Raw genomic sequence first — 15,410 nt, forward strand, 5'->3', positions numbered from 1 at the left:
GCCCATGCAGCTAGCTCGACTTGCCCCTGATAAAAGAGGATTTAGTCCTCAGAGTATGGTATGTTTTTGTTGTGGGGGCATAGGTCATTTGGCTAATGTTTGTCCGTCTAGGAGATTCTTGAACCGTACTAAGAGCGATAATAAGAGAAAAATCTCAAAAGGTAAATCATCAAGTTCCGCTTCATCTGCTACTTTGGGCAAAGTTGATGTAGGATTTGATGCTTTTCCTCTGACCTGCAGTTCCCGTTTTCTCCTGTCTGCCAGGGTGGCGCTAGAGAGCAAAGTCATTTCTTGCGAGATTTTTGTCGATAGTGGAGCGGCCGTCAATCTTATTGACACTCAATTTGTAGCCATGCATGGTTTTCAGGTTTGCACATTAGATAAAGATATACCTGTTTTTGCTATTGACTCTGCTCCACTCTCACAGAGATCTCTGAAGGGCATTGTTCACAATATCCGGCTAGCTGTAGGTGACACTCATGTGGAGGATATATCTTGTTTTGTCCTTAACGGATTGCCGTCTCCTCTAGTTTTGGGGTTACCCTGGCTCACTAGACATAACCCCACTATTGATTGGCAAGGAAGGCAAATAAATGAGTGGAGTGATTTTTGTAGAGAGAATTGTCTCACAGCGACTTTTGCAGAGGTGTCTACTAAAACGGTGCCATCATTTCTCTCTGATTTCTCGGACGTGTTTTCCGAGAGCGGTGTTCAGGAGCTACCTCCTCACCGGGAGTTTGACTGTCCCATTAACCTCATTCCCGGCGCCAAGCTGCCAAAAGCACGCCTCTACAATCTCTCACAACCGGAAAGAATCGCAATGTGAACTTACATCTCCGAGAGTCTCGAAAAGGGGCATATTCGTCCCTCAAAGTCACCTGTGGCCGCGGGTTTTTTTTTTGTTAAAAAGAAAGATGGCTCTCTGAGACCTTGCCTAGATTTTAGGGAGCTGAACCGTATCACGATTCGCGATCCCTATCCCCTTCCTCTGATCCCGGACCTCTTCAATCAAATTGTTGGGGCCAAGGTGTTTTCCAAATTGGATTTGAGAGGCGCGTACAACCTGGTCAGGGTCAGAGAGGGGGATGAATGGAAAACGGCCTTTAATACCCCTGACGGGCATTTCGAGAATCTCGTTATGCCTTTCGGCCTGATGAATGCTCCGGCCGTCTTTCAGCATTTTGTTAATAGTATTTTCTATCATTTAATGGGGAAATTCGTATTGGTATATCTTGATGATATTTTGATTTTTTCCCCTGATGTTCAGACCCATCAGGATCATCTTTTTCAGGTTCTGCAGATTCTGCGGGAAAATAAATTGTACGCCAAGCTGGAGAAATGTCTTTTTATGGTATCGGAGATTCAATTTCTGGGTTTTCTCCTCTCTGCTTCTGGTTTTCGCATGGATCCCGAGAAGGTCCGTGCTGTACTTGAGTGGGAGCTTCCTGAGAATCAGAAGGCATTGATGCGCTTTCTGGGTTTTGCGAACTATTACAGAAAGTTCATTTTGAATTATTCCTCTGTTGTCAAACCCCTCACTGACATGACAAAAAAGGGGGCGGATTTTTCCTCTTGGTCGGAGGAGGCGCTTGCAGCCTTTTCTAAGATTAAAGAGAATTTTGCGTCTGCTCCCGTCTTGGTGCATCCCGATGTTTCCTTACCTTTTATTGTTGAGGTGGATGCTTCCGAGGTGGGTGTGGGTGCGGTTTTGTCCCAGGGCCCTTCCCCTGCCAAGTGGCGACCCTGTGCCTTTTTCTCTAAAAAACTCTCCCCGGCAGAGAGAAACTATGATGTGGGAGATAGGGAGTTGTTGGCCATCAAGTTGGCTTTCGAGGAATGGCGCCATTGGTTGGAGGGGGCCAGGCACCCTATCACCGTTTTTACCGACCATAAGAATCTGGCATACTTGGAGTCGGCCAGGCGTATGAATCCGAGACAGGCCAGATGGTTTCTGTTCTTCTCCAGATTCAATTTTGTTGTTACATTCCGACCTGGGATAAAAAATGTGAAGGCTGATGCTCTCTCTCGCTGTTTTCCGGGAGGAGGAAACTCCGAGGACCCGGGTCCCATTTTGGCGGAGGGGGTAGTTGTTTCTGCTCTATATTCCGATTTGGAGGCCGAGGTCCAGGCTGCCCAGACTGAGACACCTGCCCGTTGTCCTTCTGGGAAGTTGTTCGTGCCTCCTGAGCTACGTCACAAACTCTTTAAGGAGCATCATGATACGGTTCTTGCTGGTCACCCCGGGAGTAGAGCCACGGTGGATCTCATTGCTCTGAGATTTTGGTGGCCGGCTCTTCGTAAGTCGGTGGAGGGTTTTGTGGCTGCTTGTGAGACGTGCTCTCGCGCTAAGGTCCCTCGTTCACGGCCTTCAGGTTCCCTTCTCCCGTTACCCATTCCTTCCCGTCCTTGGACACACCTGTCCATGGACTTTATCACGGATCTTCCTCGTTCCTCGGGGAAGTCGGTGATCCTGGTGGTGGTGGACCGTTTTAGCAAGATGGCTCATTTCGTACCTTTCCCTGGTTTACCCAATGCTAAAACGTTGGCGCAAGCTTTTGTCGACCATATTGTTAAATTGCACGGCATTCCCTCTGATATTGTTTCCGATAGAGGCACGCAGTTTGTGTCCAGGTTCTGGAAGGCTTTCTGTTCTCGTCTGGGGGTTCGGCTGTCCTTCTCTTCTGCTTTTCATCCGCAGTCGAATGGTCAGACTGAGCGCCTTAATCAGAATCTGGAGACATATTTGCGCTGTTTTGTTTCAGAGAACCAGGAGGATTGGTGTTCATTTCTCCCTCTTGCTGAGTTTGCTCTGAACAACCGTCGTCAGGAATCTTCTGGTGAGTCACCATTCTTTGGTGCATATGGGTTCCATCCGCAGTTTGGTACATTCTCGGGAGGGGCTCTTTCTGGTTTACCTGAGGAGGAGAGATTTTCCTCGTCTTTGTCTACCATTTGGCAAAAGATTCAGAGTAATCTTAAAAAGATGAGTGAGAGGTATAAGCGTGTGGCTGATAAGAGACGTGTGCCTGGTCCGGACCTGAATGTGGGTGATCTGGTGTGGTTGTCTACTAGAAACATTAAGTTGAAGGTTCCCTCCTGGAAATTGGGTCCCAAGTTTATTGGGCCTTATAAAATCTTGTCAGTCATCAATCCTGTTGCCTTCCGTCTTGATCTTCCACGGGTTTGGAAGATACATAATGTATTTCACAGATCTCTCTTAAAACCATATGTCCAGCCCACGGTACCCTCCTCTTTGCCTCCTCCTCCGATTTGGTTGATGGCAATCTGGAGTTTGAGGTTTCCAGAATTGTGGACTCTCGCATGGTCCGCGGTTCTCTTCAGTACCTCGTTCATTGGAAGGGTTATGGTCCTGAGGAGAGGATGTGGGTTCCGGTGTCGACATTAAAGCCACTCGCCTCATCAGGGCATTTCATAGGGCTCATCCTGAGAAGGTGGGTCCTGGGTGTCCGGAGTCCACCCGTAGAGGGGGGGTACTGTCACTACCAGAGCTTTGGGACGTTCTCACAGCTCTGTTTCTCCACCCCTGTGATGATGTCACTACTAGAGCTGGGAGGCGTTCTCACTACTCTGTTTACTTCTGGTTTCTTTCACCACAGCTGTCCTTCATGTGTTTGATTTCCTTCTCTTTATATCACCCCTCCTCCTATGATAGGATGTGGATTATAGTTCTCACTTCAGTTGTGGCTCTGGCTTTGGTTTCTTCACTTGTAGCTATCAGTCCACTGGACCTGTGTTCTGTTGCAGCTAGCACTCCGGATTTTGCCAGCCTGTCCTTGGATCCGTCTTCTCTGCGGCTACAACACCTTCAGCTAAGTCTGCAGACATTGTTGTATTCCTGTTTGTTTTCTGACTGGATCTGAGGTGGCCACGGTTCCCTCCATATACTGAGTAGGGCACTGGTGGCCGTGCCCCTTCCACTATTGTAGGGGTTACAGTGGTCATTAGTCTTAGGCACGTGGGCATGCCTCGTTCCGCCTTTTGGATCCGGGCATGTGCTTTAGCAGAATAGGGAAAGCGTTGAGGGTCGGACAGGGGTCACCCTTTATCCTCCCTAGTTCTGGGTCCAGTCAGTTGCTCTGTACTGTGAATTACTATCGTTGCTCACATACACCCGTGACAGGTTCCGAGCGGAAGCTGTAGAAGATTGGGTGTCCTGTGTTAGCCAGTCAACTATGTCCTCAGAACTTTTCGAGTTCACGGTACGTGGCCTCTGAACACTGGGCATTATTCTAGGGCCAAAGGAAATCACAGCACCACGACCACGACGGCCCCTGTGGGGTGGCCTGCCTCTTCCTGTCATTTTTTTTTCTTTTAGTGGTACTATGTGTGCAAGCTACAGTGACACCAGATATAAGTGGTGGGCACTGGCAGTAGTGGGCACAGTACACAATGTGGGTCTGAAACACATGCTTGCAGGCAACTGCAATTATATTACAGTGAAAAAATTGTTTTATTGTTTTAAGTCCAGTGGCCTACAGTAAAATCACATAAAAATGTCCCCTGATTAAGATACATATTTTTTGTTGGAATTTTTGTCATTGATCCCCCTCTAGTATATCACTGTCCATGTTGTGGTACTATTTGTACACTTCTACTAGGTATTTTGTGGCTGCAAATATGAGCTGAAGGTTTTTTCATGTTCGCCTGTCATTAAAGTGAATGGGTCCCGCGCAAACGCGATCGCATCCACAAGCTGTCCCGGCTAATGTTCGTCCATTACTACCCCCAACATGTCCCCACTGTGCCCCAGATTTAATAATGCTCCCATAGTGCCCATACTAGTAATCATGTTCCCCATAGACCCCCAGTAGTAATAAATCTTATCATAATTCCCCCCAGTAGTAATAATTCTCCTTATAATGTGCCAGTGCAAAACATTCCCCCTTTTAATGCCCCCAGTTGAGCTAATGTTCCCATAGTGCTCCCATAATGTGCCAGTATAAAATACCCCTGTATAGTGCCCCCAGTAAATGCCCCATAGTGCTCCTCTCCCCCCTTCTTCCTAGTGCCCCCATAATGTACCAGTATAAAATGCCCCAGTAGATGCCCTCAGTGTCCACCATAATTTGCAAGTATAAAATACCCCTTCTTAGTGCCCCCCATATATGAGCCCATAGTACTTCTCTTTCCCCTTCCCCATAGTACCCACCATAATGTGCCCCAGTATAAAATACCTCTATACAGAGCCCCCCATATAAAATACCCCTTCTTTATGGACTCAGTAGAAGTCACCATAGTGTACATCTCCCCCTTCCCCCATATAAAATACCCCTTCTTTGTGGCCTCAGTAGATGCCCCCATAGTGCCCCCAATAATGTGCCAGTAAGAAGTGCCCCCATAGTACCAACCAATAATGTGCCAGTAAGAAGTGCCCCCATAGATGCCCCCTCACAGTGGCCCCCAATAATTTGCCAGTAAGATGTTGCCCCATAGATGCCCCTATAATGTGCCAGTAACAAGTTCCCCCATAGATGCCCCCAATCATGTGCCAGTAAGAAGTGCCCTCATTGGTCCCCCTCCAATCATGTGCCAGTAACAAGTACCCCCATAGAGGCCCCATACTGGCACATGATTGTGGGCATCTATCCCCATAGATGCCCCCAATCATGTGCCAGTAACACATGCCCCCATAGAGGCCCTCCAATCATGTACCAGTAACAAGTACTTTCATAGATGCCACCAATCATGTGCCAGTAACAAGTGCCCCCATAGATGCCCCCCAATCATGTGCCAGTACCAAGTACCCCCATAGATGCCCCCCAATCATATGCCAGTAACAGGTGCCCCTAATCATGTGCCAGTAACAGGTGCCCCTATAGATGCCCCCAATCATGTGCCAGTAACAAATGCCCCATAGATGCCCCCCAATCATGTGCCAGCAGTAGTACCATATAAAAAAAATAAACACTCATACTTGCCTCCATCAGGCTGGCACTGGCAGCGATGCGATGCAGGCCTCTTCCAGCCTGTGTCCCACGCTGTACTGCTGAGGCTGCGCGTTTTGCGGCGCCTGCACCAGCCTCTGATAGGCTGCAGGCACTAGTCCTGCAGCATATCAGAGGAACAGAGAATGGAGACGCCTCTCCATCCCCTGCCCCGCTGCTACACTTCCATCTGTATCACTGTACTGAGGACGGCAATCCAGATGACTATGGAGATGAGCGCTTCCACAAAGGAAGCGCTCATCTCCCTGTGCCCTGCCACCGCCCCCCACGTCACCAGTGGCCAGCAGGGCTCAAGAGGCAGATGCCTTGGGCCCCCCAGGAGCAAATGGGCCTGGGGCAGCTGTCCCTTTTGCCCCGTGTTAAAGACGGCCCTGGCTGTACTAGCGGCGGTGGCGGACAGTGTTTTAAATGGGAATCAGTAGGGGGGCACACGGGGGGGACAAGGAATAACCTAGGGGCAATGCCCCCCGCCTTCCCCCCCTGTAGCGACACCTATGGTGCTTTGCAATAATTATTTGAATATATTTATGTTTGTGGCGTATGTTTGGTGTGTTTTTCAGGTGACGGCGTAGAGATCCACAGCATCCATCAAGACAAACGCCGAGGACGCCTTATTTTAATGCAGTGGGAAATGCAGTGTCCCATTCTGTGTCAAAAGGGGACACTTTAAAGGATAACTGTCACATTTAGACCCCAATTTCAATTTTTATATATGTAGCTACTAATAACATGATATTCCAGAATCAGTTACTATTAGACTGATTTGCCCTTAGCAACCAGTCTGCATAAAACTGCAATTTCACTATTCAGTTAAGATGGCCGCCACTGCCCTCACCCTGAGGCTAATCCCGCCTGCTCTCACTACCCACAATGCATTGAGCTCCTCACATGCACTAGCCAGTAACAATAGCCCCCCAAAAGTGTCAGTAACCAGAGCTCTCCCCCCTAAAGGGTTAATCTCCTGCAGCACAAAGGGGTCCTCTTACCACATGTTGCTTTTATTTATACACTGAGCAGATGGCAGATCTCCCTTCCCTGGTCTGCGCTGCTCCAACTCTGCATTCTCCAAATCTGCTGAGTGAGGGAGCGTCTGCCAAGCGCAGGGACAGGGAGAAGTGCACACAGACCAGGCACTGTTATCAGCTGCTGGGGAGGACCTGGCTTTAATCATTTACTTACAGTCCCCGGCTGTCAGTAATGTGAGCCTGCACGCTGCGTGCTCCGTCTATCAACAGATAGACAGACCATGCCTAGCAACCCTATTTTAAGCACAGGTAAAAGTAGGCAGTACAGGGAACAAAAATGTGGAATTAAGGGGTAATTAAATACACAGTGAAAAGTTGAAATAGGGCCACCAAGGTGATATTAATCACCACAATCCAATACTCCCCCAAAAAAATACGACAGTTATCCTTTAAACTTTTGCATATGTATTGAATGTATTTATAATTCCCTTTAGTAGGCTGATAGTGTCATTATATCTACTCGCCCCTAGGTGGCGATATATATATATATATATTATTTTTTTTTTTCAGAGGGTGTGTCTAGGGAGAGGAGATCAGTGTTGTTGAGAGGAGAACAGAGGAGAAGGTAGGAAGTTAATTGAGGAGCAGAACAGGCCTAGTCCACAATGTAGCTGCTATTTTAGCCACTTGGCTCTGGCCAGGTTAAGGGAGTATAGAGAACAGTATTATAGCAGCACAGCACAGACCAGTGAGTCAACTTCTGGATATAGAGAAAGTCTAGTGGAGGTTAGAGCTAAATTAGCCAATGGACTTCACAAGCACCAGTGACCAGGAAGAACCTAAAAGTACCTGGACACAACCGGATGATTAATGTGCAAAATTATCCTTTACCACATGCCTCTATGGACATAGTGGACCGTAATTCTTCAGTGAGCATCCTTGCCAAAGGATGGAGCAGAAGTCTGATGCCTGCCATTAGGGAGCCGCCCTGTGGAGAGAATGGACTTAGCGTAGACTTACTGTATATAAGAGTTTTTTTCTTGCCTGTTAAAGTAAAAGTCTTAGAAAAACTCCTTAACTGACAACTGTCCAGCCTGTTGCAAGGATTGCAGCTAAACCAATATCTGAGTCATATCTTATGCCATATAAATTACCTGTACTGACTACCTGGAGATAAGTGATTTAAGTAAAAGTTCAACTGTTTTACTACAACCGACTTCTCATCTTTTCCACCACCAACCTTTGCACCTAACAGTGATGGTGTCACAATTAAGGTCCCAGCCTCAAAAGCACCCTAAACACCTGTACCTTCAAGGGCACCTCAACTACCATCTGGATGGTGATCTCTGTACTAGAGAGTGCCCCGGAGGATTTAGTGCTGTCTTTTCCATCACTGCACGCTGGCCCAGGGAGCTACAAAATTTGTGAGTATGACTACTACCCTTATCAGCCCACTGTGCCCTCGCATATTGCCCCTGTGGTCCAGTTCGCTGCATATGGGGACGTGTGATGGAACTACCCAATGCACCTCCACATACTGTGAAGGAGATCGCTGCATGCAATTGCAGCGATCTCCTCCACTGACGAGCAGGTGAGAATCCTTTCCGAAATTGACAGCCTGATCTGCCAGTGTAATACATTCCTAAGTTTACACTTTGTAAATAATAAGTAAAATTTTAAATCTGTCCCAGTGTGTTTATGTAATCAGTTGCCAAAAACCTTGCAAGGTACAGTAGGACTATATGTAAAATACTGTACTTTCATGGCATTTACGGCTAGAATGAGGAGGCAGTCCATCTTTATCAAATGAATATAATCAGAGGTCAGATACCACCTCAATAGCATTTTATAGGTATTTTCCCGAAGGCTGACAATATAATTAATACATTTAACAAGATTTTATCTTGCTAGATGAGCAGGATGAAAGAAATGTAATCTCACAAACACAATATTCTATATGTGACCAAGGGTTATTGGTATGTAATTGTTAGTCAATGAACAGTGCTAATGTTAAAGTCAATAGAGAGTACAGCAGTGTCCACGTGGAAATTTGTGAATGATGAATCCAAGCCTCTGCAGATGCAGAATTATACCACTTAACCTTGATTTATTATACATGCAAAAAGCTTTTCATTTACAGCATTTAACTTTTTTGAACTAACCTTCAATTTATTGCAACAGAAAAGCAATTAGAAACTTTTTTTCTGTGCGTACTCTGAATCCTTGTAATAGTACAATAATATCTGAAATAGTTTCAGCTTTTTTCAGGCTTTCCTGCTTAAAGTGAATTGTAATTGCTAACTGCTGGTCCATGTTCATACATATAACGTATTTATTTTTCAATTAACCCTTTCAGATTTTCCGTTTTTTGCATTCACACAGCCATATGAAGCTTGTAATTCACGGGTCCATGTACAAACAGTCATAAATAACATAGCAACAGACAAGTCAATAATTAGAACAAGAAGAATGAGGACTCTGCTTGCAAGAGCTTACAATCTATGAGGGAAAAGGAGTGGCACAAAAGGAAAAAGTGCTTGTTTTGTACAATGGTCCAGCCATCTTGGGAAAATAGGGATGCAGATATAAAGCTGCATGAGCCAGTCACCAGTCGATATATGAAGTGCTTCTGGGTGCAGTGGAGAAGTTTGGTGGAGGATCAGGGTCAGAAAATTATGGTTAATGGACTATATATGGAGAGGAGTTAGATTAGGAGATGTGATAGATGTGTTTTTAGGAATACCTAAAACTGTGTATATTGAGATTTAACTTAATTTCTTAGGGTAGGGCATTCCAGAGAACTGGTGCAGCTCAGAGAAGTCTTGGAGCGGGAGTGATAGGTTCGGATTATGGTGGATGTTAGGCGTAAGTCGAAGAGCATGGAAGGGTGGGTAGACAGAGATGAGGGAAGAAACATCATGCATTTTAAATGGAAAGAGATCCGTTTGGGATGCATCAGGATGTCTTCTGTTCCAGCAGCATTGTTTTGTGACTGGACACAAAAATGTTGAAAGATGCGATTTTGTTTCCAGTCATAAAAACAAAAACAAAAAACCGATCCAGCACTGAAAACAATGTAAGTGAATGGTGATGAATTCATTTTATCAGGAGCCTTAAAAAAAAGGATCGGTCACCCATGGACTTTCAATGTATTTAGTGACGGATAATTTTTTTTCCATTTTGATTTCACACAACTGCTTTCTAACGGAAAAGATGCATCCTGATGTGCAAAATCAAAAGAGATCTGTTTAATTTTGGTATAGTACAGGACAGATTAAGGGCTTCAAGCCTGGGGGTAGGCCTGGCATGACAGAGGCTTGGAGGATTTTGGGAGCTACGGGGTTAATTTGTGGGGCGGTGGGTGGGCGGTGCGTCAGGGGAGGGGTATAAGGTTTATAAAGTGTGGCAAAGGTGGGAAAGGGGCCATCTTGTGGGGACAGCAGATTTGCAGCAGCCCCTGTCAGAGCTGCTGCGTACCTCTTGTGTGGCCATGTCTGCACTAGGATGTCCTCTGTGGAAGTGCTGTTGGCGCAGCTCCTGGCGGTGGCGGAGAGTAGGGGACCCGAACGGCTCCAGGTGACTGTTCAGGGCTTGCTTCCGGGGGTCGGAGGACTCAGCCTCCACGGCTTCCCCCCTTGGCTGGCCAAGGAGGACCTGGCCTCTGGCACACCTCAGTCCGGAGGAGATCCCGAGGGTCTGGCGCCGGGTGGGGAGCCCCTTCAGGGACCCTCCGGCACGCGCCGCAGGTAGGAGCAGTGGAGCTAGGAGGTCGCGTTCCGGGAGGAATCCTATCACAAGGCGTGACCCTGGACGGGGGAGACCGGACACCCCCGCCTCTTATTCAGCTGGCGGGGAAGTGGGACCAGGATCGGCAGGTGGGCCAGGCCGGACTCACCTTGCCCGGTGCGGGAGTGGAGTCCAGGATCCTTCCTCGGGGCGGCGGGGTCAAGGTGGCAACCCTGTCCTGGGTTCACTAATCGGGCCAGCGCGGGGCTGGCTCAGTGGTCGGCTTCAGCTGGGGAAATTGCGGCCTCTAGTGGTCTAGCCGCAGAAATGCAGGCTCTGGCAGCGCCAGCAGCAGAAAGGGGCACAGGAGGTGCTGAAGATGGGAGGGACAACCAGAGGGTAAACCAGCGCCGTTCAAAGGATCCACAACCTCACGTCCTCATTAACAGTCACTTGCCGTGGGGGGGTTTCCGGGGTTGGGGGGCCCAAGGGAGTCTGTTGCGGGAGGGCTGGAGGAGTTGTTATTGGGGTTGAGGGATTTAGTGAAAGGGTTGGTAAGTACGGGGTCACCAGTGGTGGCCTGAGGTTTACAAGGTTCAGGGATGACGGGTAGTGGTGGGATAGTTGGGTCTTTTGGGCCGGGGGATCATGGGGCCATAGGTGCGGGGACTGGCGGGTGGTTGGGGACATCGCTGGAAGGTCCGGCGAACAGGGACGGGGTAAAGAGAAGGAGGGGGGTACAGGAAAAGATGGGGAGGAGCAGCGTTTGGATGATGGGATCGAGAGGGGAGGTATATGTTTGCTTTTGAAGGGCAGCTGGGGCCCACCTGCGGCCAGAGGTGAAGGAAACAATTTGGAAAGGGTAGTACATAGACATATTTTTGTTACTCCCGCTGGTACGGTTCAATTTGGATAGAGATAGGAAGGAGGATAGGAGAAAGTAGTAAGAGGACAAGCGGCGGTGCCGTTTGATTCTGCAGCCTTTTCAAACTGGTTGCAGGCGTTCGTGATCCTGGCCAGCGTCATTGGGGAGAAGGCGCCGGAAAATTGTTCCAGGCTTTTCTGTTACCTGGACGCGATAGGCGAGGCTTATCGGGTATATGGGGGGGATGGGGTGGTTGCGGTACGACGAGTAATTTAGGCAACGGAAGGTTGTGCAGTGTAGCATCCGGTGGGATCATAAGGACATTGGCTTGTGGATGATGGTGATGGCTCCGGTCAGGGCGGGGTAGTCATTTCTAGGGGGCACCGGGGGTTATGGCCAATCGGAGCGCTCCGCGGCCTCGTAAAAGGGGTTATGCTTCCTGTTTATGCTCCTGAGGGAGGATGCAAGTATGGGGACAAGTGCAAATTTAAGCACGAGTGTTCCTCATGTGGAGGAAGTCATGGAGCACAGTGGTGCTTCAAAGGTCGAAAAGGAAAGGGTTGGGGTGACGCGGCTGGAAAAGGGGCAGACGCCAATTCGGATAACCAAAATGGTGCCCTTCCTAAATAGGTACCCGGATGCAGAAGCGGAGGATTTTCTGTTGACGGGTTTTAGGGAGGGTTTTCATATCCCGTTCAGGGAGTTGAATTTTGGCAAGGGAAGAAGAATTTGAGATCCGCCAGGGAGCTTACAGGGGTGGTTACTGAAATATTGCAAAAAGGTGGTGTTGGGTCGCATGGCAGGCCCCTTTTGGGACTTGCCGATGCGATTTACAGGAGTCGCCGGTTGGGGGTTGTGCCGAAGAGGGAGCCTAATAAGTTTCACCTTATACATCACCTTTCATTCCAAAAGGGGAGTCGGTTAATGACGAGATTGCGCAGAGTTGTGTTCGGTGGTGTTACATAGTTCGATGTGGCAGTTCGTTGGGTTAGGCTGTATGGCAGAGAGGCTAAAGTAGATATTCAGGCAGCGTTTCATCTTCTGCCTGTGCACCTGGATTGTCAGCACTTTCTGGGTTGTTTTTTAGACGGTTTTTTTATTTTTTTGTTGATCGGTATTTGCCAATGGGTTGTTCGGTTTCGTGTTCCTACTTTGAGATGTTTAGTTCATTTTTGGAGCAGGTGGTACGATAGTCGTCGGGATGGGGTTCTATTATCCATTATTTGGATGATTTTTTTGTTCATTGGGCCGCTGGGTTAAAAGGGATGCACCGTGATGTTGCATTCTTTTGAAGTCATGTCACAATTTTTTAGGGTTCCCTTGGTGTCGGAAAAGACGAAGGCCCTATGACGGCGTTGAGTTTTCTGGGATAGTCATAGATACTGTGGCTATGGAGTGCAGGTTGCCCAAGGACAAAGTTGAGGGTCTACGGCGGGTGGTCTTGGCTGCCTGTGGGCGAAAAAAAATTGCGGCTCGGGATTGCAGTCCTCATTGGAAAAACGTAACTTTGCCTTCAAATATGCCCATGGGTCGGATTATTTGTGGAGGTTGGCACAGGCAACAGGGGGGGGGGGGGTTCAGGCTCATCATCACTTTGTATGGCTTACTCGGCGAACTGCGAACGATTTGAGGGTGTGGGAGTACTTTTTGAAAGGTATAACGGTCGGTCTTTATGGATGGCGGATGGGGTGTTGGTGGCGGATCTGGGACTTGCTTACGGATGCGGCTGGGGGGTACGGTTTGGGGCATTCTTACAGGGTTGTTGGTGTGTAGGGGAGTGGCCGACGTGATGGCAGGAAGAAGGCTGGATGAAGAATCTGTTGTTGCTGGAACTCTTTCCCATTGTGGTGGCAGTGTCAATTTGGGGGAATTTTTTTGGAATAGGATGGTGAGTAGTAAGAGGGTTATGTTCGTCAAAGTGACAGGTACCACGCCCCTTTTACACGCCCCCGTTTATATCGCTTGATATAAATTTTATATTGCTTGATATTAGGGTTTATATCGCATGATATTTGGTTTATATTGCGTGATATTAGGTTTTATATGTTTAAAAGTATGATAGATTACTAATATCCTTCAAACAATAATTGCCTAATAATTTGATTTTTATTGGATTAATTTATCACAGAAGTTTAACATAAATTGCTATTCGGAATTAGTGACTTTTAAAAATACCTTTATTTTGTTATAGTGCGGGTATAGGTATGTTCATACCAAAAAAGGTGTACTACAATTTCAAAAGAATTTTATATATAAATCCTTTTGACATGGGAGTAGTGACCCCTGGTTAACACATATGCTAGTGACACAAAAAAACTGTCAATCGATTCAGGCGGATCGAGGATTAAATCGAAAAATAGTACACGGTCTGAGGAGGGCAGGGGCAGACAGGATGCTTACCCTAAAAGCCCTAAAAACTGCTCAGCCCAGGTAACCCCCTGATGGTGGAGGTTCCCTGTCCCCGAACCTAGGACTGTCAAATCCCTAGATTATCCCTAACCAGGAAAGATAATAGAAATACAGTGACAGTATCAAAAAATATAATTATACACCGGAGGGACCGGTGGTTAAGATGGCCAAGGTCACCAAACCCTCCTCTCCGGAATCCAAGAATAAATATAAACAAGTGGGTGCAGGGGGTCCAGATGCTCTGTGGATCACCATTCCACTCCAATATACAGTACGCACGTTTTTTAAAAAAATATGCCATCTTATAACACAAACCTCAACGCGTTTCACTTATAGAAACAGCTCATCAGGAGGTAGGTAAACATTTGGACAGAGTCCAGCAAAGATGTAGATGTGACCAATGATACAAAAAAATGACAATATGATTAAACCGATACTTAGCTATAGATGGTAAATGAGGGAGCGAGATATAGTATACCAAGGGCAGGATTAACTACATCAACACGTGATACATAGTGCTGGTGCTGGCCAAGACTCCCCCAGTAGCCTGCTTTGGGCCCAGGTAGGATGCCAGTCAATATAAAACCCATTATAGGGTCTGGTCGATGCGTCCGGACGCCGGAAAAAGCACTTCCGGTCTCCTGGAACGCATAATGGAACGCAAAGGACTTCCGGTCCGCGTCACTTCCGGTGCCGTGGAACGCATCGTGAGCCGCATAGGGCCCCGATGCCGGCGCCGGAGGACAGCAGGAGGCCGTGCTAACGATGCAGAATTTATAATGGGGGTTTAGATGGAAAGAATGGCCAGCATGTTAACACTGAGAGTGACGGCTGTGAGAAAGTATGTCACAATAAAACTGTGCTGACGGATCAGCAAAAAATATACCCTGGGGGCACAGTTGTTAAAAGAAACCCATAGTAACAGCCCCCCAGAGAGGACAGACAAGAATCACAGAGCAGACAGGGTGTATAAGATATCTATCATGATGGGTGACAACCTGCCTCTTTATTGATATTGATAAAATTTAGGAGGTAACAGGTAGTATTTACAGATATGGGGGAATCAGTCTTGAGTACCCCCTTTTTTTTAATAAAATGTGGTGCTTTTCGCACTGATCGGCACAGAGACCATGGGTCACATACCAGGAGATACTGAGAAAATAAACATACTGAGGAGCGTCATGGATTTAAGCCACAGGACAAGGAGGATATTAAATAAAGCAAGCGAAATTGAGTCTTTCATTGAGACCGAGGGGGACTGGATTGGAAACGGTAAATCCAGGAGGACTCCTTTTGAAGAATCCTTCTGTCCCAGTCGCCCCTCCTCTCAGGAAAGGGGACCACCTCCAACACCGAGAAAGAGCAGAGCTCACATCTCCTTTGTGGCAATTATTAAAATGATGAGCCACCGGGGTATCCTTTAATTTTTTAATATCGTTCAGATGTTCACAGATTCTTCTCCGTAATTCCCTCTTGGTT

The 15,410-nt window shown here is 47.4% G+C and overlaps 1 long non-coding RNA gene across 1 annotated transcript; it reads right to left on the minus strand.

Moving 5' to 3' along the window:
- Positions 1 to 465: 465 nt before the first annotated feature.
- Positions 466 to 6,346, minus strand: LOC121005502. Its single transcript, XR_005779954.1, has 3 exons — positions 6,236 to 6,346; positions 6,100 to 6,103; positions 466 to 476 (listed from the first exon to the last, which is right to left on the minus strand). It is a non-coding gene; the product is annotated as an uncharacterized LOC121005502 (long non-coding RNA).
- Between the last annotated feature and the right edge of the window lie 9,064 nt (positions 6,347 to 15,410).

Source organism: Bufo bufo, chromosome 6, assembly GCF_905171765.1.
Source record: "Bufo bufo chromosome 6, aBufBuf1.1, whole genome shotgun sequence".
Classification (NCBI taxonomy): Eukaryota; Metazoa; Chordata; class Amphibia; order Anura; family Bufonidae; genus Bufo; species Bufo bufo.